The sequence below is a fragment of the Chiloscyllium punctatum genome, chromosome 7, assembly GCF_047496795.1.
Source record: "Chiloscyllium punctatum isolate Juve2018m chromosome 7, sChiPun1.3, whole genome shotgun sequence".
Lineage (NCBI taxonomy): Eukaryota > Metazoa > Chordata > Chondrichthyes > Orectolobiformes > Hemiscylliidae > Chiloscyllium > Chiloscyllium punctatum.
The window spans coordinates 37,116,600-37,134,696 of record NC_092745.1 but is presented as its reverse complement, the minus strand read 5'-3'; the positions used below and the strand labels follow the sequence as shown (position 1 = coordinate 37,134,696).

General features: G+C 42.6%; 1 protein-coding gene across 2 annotated transcripts in view; it reads right to left on the bottom strand.

Annotated features, from left to right (window-relative positions):
- LOC140479589 (interferon-inducible protein AIM2-like) overlaps positions 1 to 18,097 on the bottom strand; it is a 74,978-nt gene that overhangs the window by 46,417 nt on the left and 10,464 nt on the right. The window contains exons 2-3 of one of the 2 annotated variants that reach the window (XM_072573402.1): positions 8,299 to 8,546; positions 6,699 to 6,842 (exon numbers count right to left, since the gene is read on the bottom strand). The gene's annotated coding sequence lies outside the window, so the exon portion shown is untranslated. The remainder of the gene's footprint in view (positions 1 to 6,698; positions 6,843 to 8,298; positions 8,547 to 18,097) is intronic. The other variant, XM_072573403.1, reaches the window with a different exon arrangement.

Below are 18,097 nucleotides of genomic sequence, written 5' to 3'. Positions count from 1 at the left end.
AGCTAGTAAGCACTTTTGCATGTTGACAGTAATCCCACTATTGTCACCACTGAAATAACTCCATAAATGCCAGCATCCTGTCATAAAGTCACCTTTTAATTATACACGCAAAGTATATGACACTGACTCAGCTAGCACACAGCCAGTTCCTAGAGTGAACAGAACCCCTGATGCTACTGTTTATATCTGTCAGTGAGGGCTCCCTGATTGGATCAGGCTAACAGCTCCAATCAGGGAATGCATATTCTTTGAGATCCACTGGCTGACATAGCTCCAATCATACACTCAGCTCTAGAATTCAGTCCTTTTTGTTGAATTACAGGATGATTACAGCACAGAAAAAAGCCATTTGGCTGAATGAGCTGAATGAGGAGGGGTTGGTGGGCAGGTATTCCATTTGGGGGCATACCGCTATGGGGGGGGGGGGCGGGGGGGGGGGTTGGTGGAGTTTGTTTTGTTCTGATGGGGTTGGGGGAGGGGTGACACACCTCACTTTTACAAGGTTTACACTTGCTTATCTATTATTGCATATTTGGGATTTTGCATGTGATTATTATATATGGCACAGTTTAATGCTTCACCACCTTTTGTAGGTGGGGACATTAAATTTGCCACTCTGAATTGCAGAGGCCTGAACAACCCAAATAAACTCTGTAAAGTTTTGTTTTTTTTATGCCATCTTAATGCTCATATATTTACGAGAAACGCACTTGAAAAATATAGATAGGTTGAAACGAGGTTGGATTGAACAAGTGTATTTTTCCTCTTCTTCTAGCAGATCTTGAGGGTTGCTATTCTTTTACATAAATCTATTCCTTTCATCCATGCTAAAACTATCTCTGACTCTACTGGCAGATTTATTATTATTGTTATTGGACAGATTTTTCACATTGATGTAATTTTGGCTAATGTTTATACTTCAAAATGGGACAATGACACTTATTTCAACGGTTCCTTTCAATGTTACAGGATTTATCTTCACACCAACTAATCTTGGGAGGAGATTTTAATTGTTGTTTGAATCCTCACTTAGACCTCTCTTCCTCTGTTCTGAGTGCCCAGTCCAAATCTGCTAAAATAATTAAGACTTTTATGGATGAGTTTAATGTTGTTAATTCCTGGCAGTTCTTTAATCCCTCTAAAAAGGAATATTCTTTTTTTCCCCCACATGTCCACCACATATTGATTTCTTTTTGGTGGATGACAGACTGCTCACATTCCATTCTGGTTGCAAATATGATTCAATTGCTTTATCAGACCATGCATCTGTCTCAATGAATGTTTGTTTTCAGAAGTTTCTTAATACATGCCCACCTTGGCATCTCAATACACACTTGTCCTTAGAGGAGGATTTTGTTAATTTTGTTTTAAATCTAACCACTGAGATACAAGATTAACAAAATTTTCCTCTAAGAACAAGCACGTATTGAGATGCCAAGGTGGGCATGTATTAAGAAACTTCTGAAAACGAACACTCAGAGACAGATGGATGGTCTGCAAAAAAAAAATGGAATCATATTTTCAGATTTTATTAATTTTGTATCTCAGCAGTTAGATTTTTTAAAAAATTAACAAAATCCCAGGTCTTACAGCATCCTTGCTGTGGGAAACCCTGAAGGCACTCATCAGGGCTGAAATAATTTCTTATGCAGCACACAAGAACAGACTTAAGAAGGAGAAATTGGCATGGTTAGCACAACTGGATTAGTGGTGCTGGAAGAGCACAGCAGTTCAGGCAGCATCCAACGAGCAGCAAAATTGTCGTTTCGGGCAAAAGCCCTTCATCAGGAATAAAGGCAGTGAGCCTGAAGCATGGAGAGATATGCTAGAGGAGGGTGGGGGTGGGGAGAGAGTAGCATAGAGTACAATGGGTGAGTGGGGGAGGAGATGAAGGTGATAGGTTGAAGAGCTTCAGAGCAGAGGAAATGACCTGGGAGTTGCAGTGGGAGAGGGACTCCCTGAGATTCTTGTGTACGTCTTTCTCAATTGGAGTCCCTTTATGCAATCTCCAAGTCTTTAGAAGTATATAAAGAACGCATATCACTACAGGCAGAGTATGATGTTGTAATGTCACAATACACCACCAAGATTTTACTTCACTCTTCGTCTAAATTTTATCAACAAGGAGATAGAACAAGTAAATTGTTGGCAGATCCAGTTGCACAAGTATCCTCATCTCAATTAATACCCCAAATTAAGGCTAATTCAGTTGTCACATCAGACCCATTAGAAATCAACAAGTCTTTGAAGGAATTTTACATTTCACTTTATTCATCTGAATGTTCTTCAGCTACGGCAGATTTTGATACCTTTTTTGATAAGATTAACGTTCCTACTATGTGGCAAAGGAATTGGAACAACCAATCACAGCAATAGAACTTGAGGCTGCAGGTAGATCACTACAAAGTTGTAAAAGTCCTGGACCAGATGGTTTTCTGGTCGAGTTTTAGAAAATGTTTTGGAAGAGGCTGGCTTTGCTTTTGGTAGATGTGTTTGTTGAAGCATTTAAATTCTTCCTCAAACTTTAACTCAGGCATCAATTTCTTTGCTTTTAAAGAAAGGCAAAGATCCCTGAATGTGTGGTTCATATCGTCCTATAAGTCTGCTAAATGTTGACTTTAAATTATTGTCAAAGCTATTAGCCCGACCCTTGGACCATCCTTTCAACTATCATATCCTTGGATCAAATTGGATTTATTCACAACAGGCACTCCTTTTTTAATCTTAGGTGGGCAATTAACATTGTTTACAATTCTTGCCCATCCAGTCTCCTTGAGGCATCACCACAGATCTCTGTTAGGACCAATAACTTGAATTCTGATTATTTTCACCTTTATCACTCCACTAGATAAGGTTGTCCTTTGAGTCCACTGCTGTTTGCCATTGTAATTGAACCTCTGTCTATTGCTCTACAGACTCATCCTGATTTCTCTGGAGTTATTAGAAATGGTGTGGAGTCAAAGGTTGCCCTCTATGCAGATGACCTTTTGCTATTTGTCTTGAACTTATCTCTCTCTCCATTCCCACCACACTTTCAGTTTAGAATCTTTCAGTAAGATTTCTGGGTAGAAATTGAATTTTAGCAAAAGTAAGATATTTGTTATCAATAAGCCTGGCAGGGAATACCCACTAGATAATTTACCATTTAAAATTGCCAACTCTGCTTTTGTTTATCTTGGTTTCATGTTGCAGGTACATTAGATAATTTGTACAGGAAACATTTTGAACCATTACTGGTATAAATTAAATGAGCTATGACTTCAAACGATGGTCTCTCCTTGATTTTCTTATTTATTTCAATGCATACCAATTTTTCTCCCTCTTTCCCTTTTCCATAGATAGTCTCATTCTTGAATTTATCTGGAATAAAAAATTCCTGGGTTATGTAAACAGTTGTTTCAGAGGCCTAAGACACTAGGTGGAATGGTGCTGCTGAATATTTTGTTGTATTATTATTATGCTATTTATTATAACATTAGAAATTTGAATTATTGGCTCCAATATGAGAACCTTGATGCTCTCCCAAATTAGTTGACCATTGAGGCAAATTCCACCCATCCAGTAACATTGAAGGCTTCATTACATTCACCTCCTTTCTTCAACCTGTATTTACATGAACAATGTAATTGTTTTATCCTGTCTTAAAATCTTCAATTTGGACATCAGTTTGCCTTTTAGTTATTTTCAACTAAGTCACCACTGTCGGCAAACCATATTTTTCCCCCATCTTTATTGGACAGTGCCTTTCCTGGTTGGTCTAAGTTAGGAATAAAAACTGTGAAAGATTTATGTTGATGGTATGTTTGCATGTTTTCAACAATTAGTTAATAAGTTTTCACTTCGTAAAAGCCACTGCTTTAGAACCATCCAAGTTTGCAGTTTTGTCCATGATTCATTTCAGGTTTACCCCACCCTTCCTAATGATACTGATTTTGACATCTTTCTAGAACCGCCTCCTTCATTAAAAGGGGCCTATTTCAGCTATTTATTCAGACATTCATAAAGTATGCTCAGATTCTCTTGATTCTATTAAAGCTATTTTGGAGGCAGATCTGGAAGAGGTAATTCCAGGTGATGTGTGGGATGAGATTTGACAAAGGGTGCACAGATCTTCTATCTTTACAAAATGGCATGGTGGCTCAGTGATTAGCGCTCTGCCTCACATCACCAAGGACCTGGATTCGATTGCCGCCTCGGGTGACAGTCTGTGTGGAGCTTGCACATTCTCCCCGTGTCTGTGTGGGTTTGCTCCGGTTTACTCCCTCAATCCAAAGATGTGCAGGTCAGGTGAATTGGCCATGCTAGGTTGCCCATAGCTTTTAAAATTCCCTACAGTGTAGAAGTAGGCCCTTCGGCCCAACCAGTCCACACCAACCCTCTAAAGAGTAACCCACGCAGACCCACTTCCCTCTGACTAATGCAACTAACAGTATGAGCAATTTAGCAAGGCCAATTCACCTAACCTGCACATCTTTGTACTGTGGGCGGAAACCAGAGCACCCAGAGGAAACCCACGCAGACACAGGAAGAACGTGCAAACTCTACACAGACATTTGACTGAGGCTGGGATCGAACCTGGGACCCTGGTGCTCTGAGGCAGCAGTGCTAACCACTGAGCCACTCTTCATTAGTCAGGGGTAAAAATAGGGTAGTGAATGCATCTGGGTGGGTTTCTCTTCAGAGGGTCGGCGTGGACTTGTTGGAGTGCAGGGCCTGTTCCCATACTGCAGGGAATCTAAAACACTGCACTGAATAAAACAAGCTTCTACACTGCACACACTACACTAAAACTAGACTTGCAAAAATATTTGAGGAGGTGTCTCCATCCTGTGATCAGTGTCAATAAACCCCAGCAAGTTATATGCACATTAGATTAGATTACTTAGTGTGGAAACAGGCCCTTCGGCCCAACAAGTCCACACCGACCCGCCGAAGCGCAACCCACCCAAACCCATTCCCTTACATTTTACCCCTTCACCTAACACTATGGGCAATTTAGCACTGCCAATCCACCTAACCTGCACATTTTTAGACTGTGGGAAGAAACCACACAACCGGGAGGAAACCCATGCAGACACAGGGAGAATGTGCAAACTCCACACAGACAGTTGCCTGAGGCAGGAATTGAACCCGGGTCTCTGGCGCTATGAGGCAACAGTGCTAATCACTGTGCCATCCACATGTTCCAATCTTGCCCTTCTTTAAGTAGATATTGGACTGATACCTTTGACATCTTATCTAAGATAGCAGGTGAAAATCTTACTCCAAATGCTATTACTGCTTTGTTTGGGAGGTCACCCTCTTTACCTAATCTTTCTTCCTCCAAAAAAGACAAGATAGCATTCACTACCCTATTGGCCAGAAGATTGCTTACAATTGGTTATTGCTTGTGATTGCACCTTGTTCTGCTGTCATCTTTTGGGAAAAATTAATAAAAGTTAAGAGAAAAAAAGAACCTGAGCAGCAAAATTTTCACACAGAAGATGGTACATATGTGGAATGATCTGCAGAAGAACTGGTAGATGCAAATATGGTTACAACATATAAAGACATACATACAGGTACATGAATAGGAAAGATTTACAGGGATATGGAGCAAACACAGGCAAATGGGACTAGTTTAGTTTGTGAAACCCAGTCGGGTTTCTGTTGTATATGACTCTAGTTAAAAGTCACAGCTCCAGGTTATAGTCCAATAGGTTTATTTGGAAGTGCAAGCTTTCGGAGCACTGCTCCTTTATCAGGTAGCTAGTGCAGGAAGATCAAAGGACACAGAATTTATAGCAAAACATTATAGTGTCTTACAACTCTTACGATATATTGAATAGATTAGAATAGATTACTTACAGTGTGGAAACAGGCCCTTCAGCCCAACAAGTCCACACCGCACCGCCGAAGCGCAACACACCCATACCCCTACATTTATCCCTTACCTAACACTACGGGCAATTTAGCGTGGCCAATTCACCTGGCCTGCACATCTTTGGACTGTGGGAGGAAACCGGAGCACCCGGAGGAAACCCACGCAGACACGGGGAGAATGTGCAAACTCCACACAGTCAGTTGCCTGAGGCGGGTATTGAACCCGGGTCTCTGGCGCTGTGAGGCAGCAGTGCTAACCACTGTGCCACCCACACCTACAAACTTACATTGCTGTTAAGTCTTTAATCTTTTAGAAAGGGTTGCAAGTTTTAATTCATTAATACACAATTCCCAGAATTTTACATATTAATGAGTCAAAACCTGCAACTCTTTCTCAAAGACTTAACAGCAATCCAGGTTTGTTCATGTTGGTGTTGTTTGGGTGTACAAAGTTAAAAATCACACAACACCAGGTTATAGTCCAACAGGTTTAATTGGAAGCACTAGCTTTTGGAGTGCTGCTCCTTCATCAGATGATTGTACAATCTTATACTCCGCAACCACCTGATTAAAGCTGTTGGACTATAACCTGTGTGGATTTTTAACTAGGTTTGTTCAATATATCACATCAGTTGTATGACACTATCATCTTTTGCTATAAATTCTGTGTCTTATGATCCTGGCCCACTAGCTACCTGATGAAAGAGCAGGGCTCCAAACGCTTGTACTTCCAAATAAGCCTGTCAGACTATAATCTGATGTTGTGTGATTTTTAACTTTGTCCACCCCAATACAACACCGGCATCTCCACACCATGTCTCCGACTCTGTACTTACCTGGAAAGCCAGTCCTCCGCAGGAGAAAAAAAATGTACTTTTGCAGCCTTCCCCAATTTTCTTGGAGCCTTCTTTTCGATTCTCACCTACTCCTTTATTAGGTGATGGGGTCACTCCACCAAGTTATTCACTGTAGACGAGTCTCTATGACAACACACAAATCAAACCTTTATGAAAATAAAATTGTGCAAATAATAATGCACCTTACAATAGCATTTACTAGTTCTTTACTGAAAGGTGTGTATCTGCACACCCCTTTAGAATCCATTCTGCCCAAAATCCGCAACCTCAGTTTGCCCCTTTACAGCAACCACCCGAGAACTTCTACTCCCTCAGCAACCTAATGGGAACTGCTTTTCCATCAATTTACCAGGCCCACCTAATTCTTCGTCATACCTATCTTTCTCTCCTGCTTCTTTTGTCGGTGCAAGAAAGGTGACCCGGAAAAGTGAGACCACCAATACGCTCGCAGTTGACAGGCTAGGCACCAGGGACGTCAACCTTGATTGGCCAAGCTCTTCGCTCCGTTCAAATTAGTCGGAGGGGACTTCTCTCATTGGCCAGTCGCCCCCTTCAACCCAGTCAATTTTGGCGCCCTAGGAGGTCAGCTCTGTTTTGAAGAAGGGTTATTAGACTCGTTTAAAGTCAAAAATCACACAACACCAGGTTATAGTCCAACAGGTTTAATTGGAAGCACACTAGCTTTTGGAGCTCCTTCACCACTCGTTTACTCTTTCTCGCCAAAGATGCTGTCAGCAATTTTCTTGGTTTTGCATATCCAGCATCCGCAGTTCACTACGAAAACAAAACCAAAGAGCTGCCGATGCCGGAAATCGAAACCAAAAAAAGTCTGGCAGGATCTGGGGAGAGAAAGAGTTAACATTTTGGAGCAATATCTGATTTGGATCCGCAGTTACCAGAGTCAGAACAATTTACCTACCTGGCGAGAAAGAGTCAACATTTAGCAACGAGATAGGGAGTGGATAAAGTTAATACGTATCAGGACATTCACTCACTTGGAGATAAGGAGCAGATAAAGGAAAAAGTGAATCCCAGACTGGGAACATTCACTTATATAACGTCAGCAGATGCAGCAGCAGTGTCCATCTACAAGATTCGCGACAGAAATTCACCAAAGCTATTAGAGAGCAATGACCATTATTGTCTAGAGGAAAAAAGGGGCTGCAGATACATAGGAACTTACCACCTGCAACATCCCCTCCAAACTACTGGCCATCCTGACTTGGAAATATATTTCCATCCCTTCTTTGTTGCTGAGTTAAAGTTCTGGCGCTCACTAACAGCATTTGGGGGCAGTTATATCACACATCCATTTGGTTCAAGAAAACAACTCAGCACCAATATCTCTAGAGCAACCTGGGATGGGCAGTAAATGCTGACCCATAAACACTGAATGAATGATTTAAAACATAATGGGACATACTTTACTCAGGTTATACTTTGAAAACTCCATCTTCTCACAGACTGAGTGTACATAGAAGCATAAATGTAATTTTCATGCCAGCTTATCTATTGTGGGCACGATTGTCTCCACTCACCAGCTACAAGAGAAATGTAAGCAATGTATATACCTCTTTACCTTATACTTCATCCTGTATTAAGGCATTCAACCCTGTCAACAGAACAAACTCCACAAGATGTTGGGGAAATTTGGCTGTCCATCAAATTTCCTAAATCTTATCCGCAACTTCCAGGACAACATGTGATTTATAATTTGATGGCTTCACTTCAACAGTTTGAGTGTGAAAAATAGAGTGAATAAGGCTTGTGCCATAGCCCACATTTTGATTGGCAGCTTCTGCTTCATGTTCCTGACCATTGCCTTCCCTGCAAATAAAACAGTAAGCACATAATAATAAGAGTATTTTGATTATAATTGTCAGTGAATTTATCTAATAAATAAGAGTACAGCTAGAGGTCCAGGTTTTGGAGCATGGCAACCTGATGTCGTCATGCAGTTAATCAATGTAGATAAGAGTTTCATGGGTAATATGCTTCAGGGAGTGACCACCCTGTAACCTCACAGAGTGCAAACTGAGAGGGACTGGCTAGTTGCCAGAGAATTTAAAAAAAAGATTGGGTAGTTCAGAAGATCCCTGCTTTCTAACCAACGTTTGGTTCTATATATACAATGGGAAGAGGGTTCTCTTGGGGAATATGGCCAGAATTAAGATGGCAGTAGTATAAATGCTCAACTGTACAGGAAGGAAGAAGGAAGGTCAGGAGACTGATAGGTTTGAAGATTGAACAATTTTGGAAGCAAATAGATGCTTGTGTGGTGACTAGGGCAACTAGCTGGTATGTTACATCCCCGATGCCAGGTTCAAAGATATTACCAAGTGGCTACAGAAAATTCTGGAGTGAGTGAACAGTTAGAAGTTATGGTTCATATTGGTAACAGTGACGTAATCAAAAAAAGAGGTTGAGGTTCTGAAAGTAGATTTTAAAGAGTTAGGAAAGAGATCAAGAAACAGGAGCTCAAAAGTAGCAATTTTAGCATTACGCCATATCATGAACTAGTGAGTGCAAAAGCAGAACAGATGAATGTGTAATAGAGTAGACAACACTTTAGATTCTTGGTGCAGTGGGGCTAATTCTGGGAAGGTTGGATCTACACAGGCCTCAAGGGTTGGACCTCAGCAGGGTTGGAACCAATGTTATTCTGGAAATAAGGAGGGAAAGAAAAACAAGGAACCAAAGCCATGATAGCTGGGAAATAGATTCTGTTGTTAAACATGTGATAACAGCACAACTGTATCTATGTGACTGAGCAGAGACGACACAGATTTATGAACAGGAAATGGTATTTGATACTAAAGCATAAATTTCTGGTGAAACGCAGCAAGTCTGACAGCATCTGTGGGAAGAAAGCCATGGTAAAGTTTTGAGTCCAGTGACTCTTCATCAGAACTGATAGCAGCTAGGAAAAGAAGTGGTATTTATACAGAGGTGAGGTTGAGGTGTAGCAGGGGGCATGGGGGCAGGAGGAGGGCAGTGGTGAGCAGAAAGATGGAGATGGAGTCCAGAGAGATATATAAAGCGGATAAGTAAACATGGAGATTATGGAGATGTTAGATCTTCTGCAATTGCATGAGAAGGTATCGGAGGTGTGGGGAGGTGTTGGGAATGGAGAAGGAGTGGATCAGAATACCAGGAAGGAATGGTCCCTGTGCAATGCTGACAAGTAAGGGAATGGAAATATGTGTCTGGTTGTGGCATTTTGTTGGAGGTGATGGAAATGGTGGTTTACAATCCTTTGGTTGAGGAGGTTGGTAGAGTGGTGAGGTCCAGGGGGACCCTATCATTGTTGTGGGATGCAATATAGACATGAGGGCAGAAGTGTGGGAGACTGATAAAACACAGCTTAGAACTCTGTCAACCATGGTATAGTGGAGAATTCACAGTTGAGGGAAAAGGTGGACATTTTTGACATCCTGCTGTGGAAGGTGGCATTGTCAGAACAAGTGTAATAGAGATGTAGAAACTGGGAGAATGGGATGGAGTCCTTTCAGGAATCAGCGTGAGATTAGAGTTGAAGTACCTGTGGGAGCCAGTGCATTTGTAATGGATGTCGGTGGCCAGGGGATCCTTAGAAATAGAAACAGAGATGTTGAGGAAGGAGAGTGGTGAATCAGAGATGGACCAGGTGAAGGTGAGGGCAGAGTGAAAATTGGAAGCAAAATTGATTAACTTCTCCAGTTCAGAACAAGAGGAAAGTAGCATCAAAGATGCCATTGATGTACTGGAGAAAGAGTTATGGGGAGGGAACCGAGTGGATAGGAACAAAGACTGTTTGATGTACCTGAAACAAAAACAGAAATTGCTGATGAAACTCAGTAGGTCTGGCAGCATCTGTGGGAAGAAAGCAAAGTTAATACTTTGTGTCCGGTCGGGCGGAGGGTAGAGAGGATAGGTGAGAAGGAAGATGGACAGGTAGGACAGTCCAAGAGGGCAGTGCAGAGTTAGAGGGTTGGATCTGGGATAAGGTGGGAGGAGGGGAAATGAGGAAATTGGTGAAATAGACATTGATCCCGTGTGATTGGAGGGTCCCAAGGCGGAGATGAAGTGTTCTTCCTCCAGGTGTCAGATAGCTGGAATTTGGTGACAGAGGAAACCTAGGACTTGCATGTCTTGGCAGAGTGGGATGGGGAGTTGAAGTGTTCGGCCACAGGGCGGTGGGGTTGTTTAGTGCGTGTGTCACAGAGATGTTCTCTGAAACATTCAGCAAGTTGGCATCCTGTCTCCCTAAGGTGGAGGAGACCACATCAAGAGCAACGTAGATGATGTATGTGGAGGAGCAGAGATTTCCCATGCCATTTATCTCTTGCCCATTCCCCACTCCGCCACCAAACTGCATCCGCCCCCTCTCCTCACATTCCTGATTAAGAGCTTATGTTTAAAATATTGACTCCCCTGCTCCTCAGGGACCGACCTGCTGTGCTTTTCCAGCACCACACTTTTTGACGCTGATTTCCAGCATCTGCAGTCCTCATTTTCTCCCTATGGATTACTATTAACATTACTATTACACCATCACCTCCCCATAACGTTTGCTGCATTTCCCAAGAAAAGATTAAGCCCTTTTCTCAGTCACAACATCTGAAATACAATCTACACTAACTAAAATACTTGAATCAGTCAGGCAATTGCGCTTTGAGCAGGTAATTTGAAGGACGATTCACCTGCAAGCGATATTCAGTCTTTCATCCATAGATGGAGCTATTGCTAGTCGTCTGATATTTTTCAATTTGATTTTCACAAAGAATGCTTATGTGATGAGTAAATGTTAAATCATTTTGAATACCAATATTCATGAGAATCCATGTACAAATTTACCAGAATCAGCCCCAAATGCACATGCACATTTTTCAATGCAGTGTTTGAACTAAGCAAGGAAAATCAACCAAGAGTTCCAAGACTCTACTCCAAAGAGAATATGGATAGTATGTGGAAGTATGATTTCATTTAGTTGTAATTAGATTAGATTCCCTCCAGCGTGGAAACAGGCCATTTGGCCCAACAAGTGCACACCAACCCTCCAAAGAGTAACCCACCTAGACCCATTTCCCTCTGACTAATGCATCTAATATTATGGTCAATTTAGCATGGTCAATCCACTTGACTTGCACATCTTTGGATTGTGGACGGAAACCAGAACATTTGAAGGAAACCCATACAGACACGGGGAGAACATGCAAACTCCACACAGACAATTGCCTAAGGCTGGAATTGAACCCAGGTCCCTAGCACTGTGAGGCAGCAATTCCAACCACTGAGCCACCATGCCACCTGTAATGCTTCACTTTGTGTGATATCTCCTGAGCCATTTATTATTGTCGAATTCAATTTACCAGGAGCAGGAGGAGAGCACTTGGCTTGTCAAATCTCTTCCCCATATAATCAATTAGATCATGACAGTTCTGTATCTTAACTCCATCCATCTCCCCCAATTGGTTCTGTAAAACTTCATATGCTTACTCCACAAAAACGTATCAATTTTCATTTGAACTTTGTTAGTAATTGACCACCAGCCTCAACAGCTTTTTAGTAGATAAAGCTTCAGATTTCCGCTACCTTTTTGATGACGAAGAGTTGTTGGCTAACAGTTCTGAATGGTTTGGTTTAAGGTTATATCTCATGTTTTCAACTCCCCTCGTGAAAGAAAATATGCTACAGGGGAAAGGCAGGGGTGTGGGATTAGCTGTGTTGCTCATGTGAAGAGTTAGCATAGACCACACAAGTAAAATGGCCTTAGCTTGTGCAGCAACCATTCTATGATTCATTCTTATTCTATCCATCTTTTTGAATTCCTTAATTGTCTTAAGCACTTTAAGTAACATCAGTATTAACATTATCAAGATTACAAGGTGTAATAAAATCATTGCATGGGATTGTAATAACAGAAAGCACATGCAGTGAGGAAATTTTGTGGCAATTGTAGTGGAGAAAGTGAGGACTGTAGACGCTGGAGATTAGAGTCGAGAGTGTGGTGCTGGAAAAGCATAGCAGGTCAGGCAGCATCCGAGGAGCAGCAGAATCGATGTTTTAGGCATAAGCCTTTCATCAAGAATGAGGCTTGCGGACCGGGGAGTTGAGAGATAAATAGGAGGCGGGTGGAGTTGGAGGGAAGGTAGCTGAGACTGCGATAGGTAGAAGGTGATAGGTCAGAGAGAGGGGTGGAGCGGATAGATGGGAAAGGTGATGAACAGGTCTAGAGGGCAGTGCTGAGTTGGAGGCTTAGGACTGGAATAATGTGGGGGGAGGGGAAATGAGGAAACTGTTGAAATCCACATTTATCCCATGTGGTTGCAGGGTCCCAAGGCAGGATATATGGCGTTCTTCTTCTAGGCATTGGGTGGTTACAGTTTGGTAGTGGTGGAGGTCCAGGAACTGCACATCCTTGACGGAGTGGGAGGGGGATTTGAAGTGTTCAGCCACTAGGTGGTGGGGTTGGTTGGTGTGGGTGTCCCAGAGATGTTCTCGGAAACAATCCGCAAGTAGGATTCCTGTCTCCCTGACGTGGAGGAGACTACATCGGGTGCAATGGATACAGTATATGACTTTGGTAGAGGTACAGGTCAATTTCTGTTGAATGTGGAAGGATCGTTTGGGACCCTGGACGGAGATGAGGAGAGTGGTGTGGGCGCAGATCTTTCACTTCCTGTGATGGCAGGGAAAAGTGCCAGGAGTGGGGTGTGAGCTGGTGGGGGGGCATGGATCTGATGAGGGAGTTGCGGAGGGAATGGTCTCTATGGAAAACTGATAGGGGTGGGTAGGGGAAAATATCTCTGGTATCTGCCAGCTGCGGTGGTAGGGGTGGCAGTCATTCCTCCCAGGAATTGTGGCGGCGTGGGTGGAAGTGACGTCATCGTTCACCTGGGTGGTTGTGGAATGAGCAGCCATGTGGCTAATGGCATCTGAGCAGTTCCAGAGGCCAGGGGAAGATTCTGAAACGTTCAAGGAAACCCGTGTATTGAGATAAGTGCATGAAAGTTTGTTTAACATATGCTCTTTTATGTCCAGAGTGATATATTTCTCTCCTCACCGCTATCAGCATTCCAGATAGACCGTTCCCTCCGTGACACCCTCACCCGCCACCAGCCCACATCCCACTCCTGGCAGTTTTCCCTGCCACCGCAGGAAGTGCAAAGCCTGCGCCCACACCACTCCCCTCACTTCCATCCAAGGCCCCAAAAGATCCTTCCACATCCGACAGAAATTGACTTGTACATCTACCAATGTCATCTACTGTATCTGTTACATGCGATGTGGTCTTGTCTACAGCGGCGAGACAGGATGCCTACTTGCGGATCGTTTCAGAGAACATCTCTGCGACACCTGCACCAACCAACCCCACCGCTCAGTGGCTGAATACTTCAACTCCCCCTCCCCCTCTGTCAAGGACATGCAGGTCCTGGGCCTCCTCCATCGCCAAACCATTACCAACCGACGCCTGGAGGAAGAACGCCTCATATTCCGCCTTGGGACCCTGCAACCACACGGGATAAATGTCGATTTTAACAGTTTCCTCATTTCCCCTCCCCCAGAATTACCCAGTCCCAAGCCTCCAACTTGGCACTGCCCTCCTGACCTGTCCATCACCTTTCCCATCTATCTGCTCCACCCCCCGACCCATCACCTTCTCCCTCACCTTCATCTACATATTGCAGTCTGAGCTACTTCTCCTCAACCCCATCCCCCTCTCCCATTTATCTCTCAGACCCTTGGCCCACAAGCCTCATTCCTGATGAAGGGCTTATGCCCGAAATGTCAATTCTCAAGCTCCTCGGATGCTGCCTGATCTGCTGTGTTTTTCCAGCATGCCAATTGTAGTGCTCTTGCTTTTAAATCCAAATATTGAGGACTCAAATTTCTACTTGAAGGTCTTGGTTGTCCATCTAGTGCAGTACTCAGGGAGTTTCAGAAATATTGTCTATTAGAGGCAATGTCTACCACTTCAAGCTGATGAACATAAGCGGAGCAATTCCCCTGGTATCTCAATTAACATCCATGAATACCTACGTAAGTACCCACAAAATCAGATTCTGTGCTGAACTGTTTTGAAGATTAATATATCCTTCCTGAATGGTGCTACACAGAACAGAATGCAGTATTCCAGAGTAGAGTTGGCAGAGCGTGCGACCTTAGAGATTTATAAAATTATGAGGGGCATGGATAGGATAAATCGACAAGGTCTTTTCCCTGGGATGGAGGCGTCCAGAACTAGAGGCATAGGTTTAGGGTAGGATGGGAAAGACATAAAAGGGACCTCAGGGTCAACTTTTTCACACAGAGGGTGGTGAGTATGAGAGGGAATGAGCAGCCAGAGGAAGTTGTAAAGGCTGGTATAATTACAGGATTTAAAAGGTATCTAGAATAGGAAAGGTTTAGAGGGATATCGGCCAAGTGCCGGCAAATGGGACTAGATTAGGTTAGGATATCTAGTCGGCATGGACGAGTTGAACCGAAGGGTCTGTTTCCGTGCTGTACATCTCTATGACTCTAATGTAGTTTAATCAAAGATTTATATAATTGAAAAACAGTGGTTATTATTCCACTAGCCTTTCAAATTATGGTGTAAGCATGTGCAAAATATATTTCTCAAATATAAATCCACCCCAAGATTTTTAGTCAAAAAATCTGTTTTTTTATTTACTTTATGTAAAGGTGAATCCTAATTTTAAGAGGGCAAAGCCCAAAGAAAATTCAGAAACAAAGAATGATATGATCATACAAAAAAAACCTCAATTCTTTGTTCATTAAAAAAAATGTCTTCAGCTTGCCTTCGGTTCCTAATTGTCAATTTGGACAGGAAGAATGTGGATCAGTTTTAATGTTTTTAGTTCTTTCATGTGATAAGGGCATAACTGGCTAGGCTGGCATTTATTGTCTATCCCTTATTTCCCTTAAGAAGGAAGAGGTAAGCTGCCTTCTTGAACTGCTGTAGCCCTTATGAGGTAGCAACACCAGGAATGTTGATAGGGTGAGAGTTTCAGGTTTTTGAACCAGTGACAGTGAAGGAACGGCGATACGGTTCCAAGACAGAATGGGAAGTGGCTTGGAGGGGAACTTGAAGGTGATAGCATTCCCATTTATCTACTATCCTTGTCTTGTAGACGATTGAGGTCATGGTTTGGAAAGTTCTATCAGATGAGCATTGCTGAGATATTTTAGTACATTCTGAAGATGGTACACATGTAGGCGCCAGTGTGCATTGGTGGGATGATAGTGAATAGTGAATGTACTGTGAATTAAGTGGGATGATTTCCCTGGATTTTGTTGAGCTTGTTGAGCTGTGCCCATCCAAACAAAATTGAGAGTATTCATCACGCCCCTGACTTGATTATTGTAGATGTGGACAAGCATTGGAGAGACAATTACTCACTGCAGAATTCCTAGCCTGTAATCTGCTCTTGTATCCACTGTATTTATATGGCTAGTCCAGTTCAGTTTCTGGTCAAGGGTAACCTGCAGCATTTTGATAGTTGGGTATTCATTGATGGCAACACTTTTGAAAATCAAGGTATGATGGAGATATTCTCCCTTTTTGGTCTTAGTCATTGGTACTTGTGTGGTGTGAATTCTGTTTGCCATTTATCAGTCCAAGCCTTAATGTTGTCTAGGACGTTTTGCATATAGACACTGACTGCTTCAGTATCTGAGGAGTTGAGAATAATGCTAAACACTGTATACTCATCAGTGAACCTCTTCATTCTGACTTCTTGATGAATTCCTGCAGCAATGCCCTTTGGCTGACATGATTGTCCTCCAGCAATCACAATCATCTTCCTTTGCTCTAGATAAGACTCGAACCAGCAGATAGCTTACATCCCCCCACCAATTCCCAATGACACCAGTTTTGTTAGGACTCCAGACGCCTTACTTAGTCAATGCTACCATGATGTCAAGAGCAGTCACTCTCACCTCACCTCTGGAGTTCAGATCATTTCTCCATGCTTAGATCAACGTTTTAATAAAATTAGGAGTTGAGTGGCCCTGGCAGAACCAAAAGAGAGAATCATCAAGCAGATTATTCATTTACAAGTACCACTTGGTAGCACAGTTGACAACTCTATCCATTACTTTACTGATGATGAAAAGTAGATTGATGGGTTGTAATTGGCTATGTTAGATTTGTTCTGTTTCATGTGGACTAGACATAACCAGGCAATTTTCCATATTGTTCGGGAAGGGGCCATATTGGACCTGGTGTTGGGGAATGGGCCCAGCCTGGACAAAGAAGAGAGTGGTCCTAAAGGAAGAGTGCTAAATTGGGGGAAGGCCAACAATTGCAAAGTTCGGCAGGAGCTGGGGAAAGTGGATTTGGAGCAGCTGTTTGAGCGTAAATCCACATTTGATATGTGGGAGGCCTTTAATGAGAGGTTGATTAGAGTGCAGGAGAGACATATTCCTGTGAAAATGAGGGATAGAAACTGCAAGCTTAGGGAACCATGGATGACAGGTGAAATTATGAGACTAGTTAAGAGAAAAAAGGAAGCATACATAAGGTATAGGTGACTAAAAAAGATTGAAGCTTTGGAAGAATATTGGGCAAGTAGTACCAATCTGCAATGAGGAATTAAGAGGGCTAAAAGGGGTCATGAAATATCTTTAGCAAACAGGGTTAATAAAAATCTCAAAGCCTTTTATTTGTATATAAGGAGCAAGAGGATAACTAGAGAAAGATTTGGCCCACTCAAAGACAAAAGAGGGAAGTTATCCATGGATTCAGAGAAAATGGATGAGTTCTTTAATGAGTACTTTGCATTGGTATTCACCAAGATGTGTGACATGACGGATGTTGAGGTTAGGGATAAATGTTTGATTATTCTAGGTCAAGTTAGCATCAGGAGGGAGGAATTGTTCAGTAGTCTAAAAGTCATTAAGGTGGACAAGTGCCCATGTCTGGATGGGACCTATCCCGGACTACTGAGGGAAGTGAGAGAGGAAACAGCTCGGGCCTTAACAGATATCTTTGCTGCATCCTTAAACATGAGTGAGGTCCTAGAGGACAGGAGAATTGCTAAGAAGGGGAGCAAGGGATAATCCAGGTAATTGTAGATTGGTGAGCCTGATGTCAGTGGTGGGGAAGCTGCTGGAGAAGATACTAAGGGATAGAATCTATTTATATTTGGAAGAAAATGGGCTTATCAGTGATAGGCAGCATGTTATGTGCAGGGAAGGTCATGTCTTACCAACTTAATAGAATTCTTTGAGGTAGTAACTGTTGATTGATGAGGAAAGTGCTGTAGATGTCATATACATGGACTTCAGTAAGGCATTTGATAAGGTTCCCCGTTGTAGGCAGATGGAGAAAGTGAAGTCACATGGTGTCCAGGGTGTATGAGCTAGATGGATAGATAACTGTCTAGGCAGCA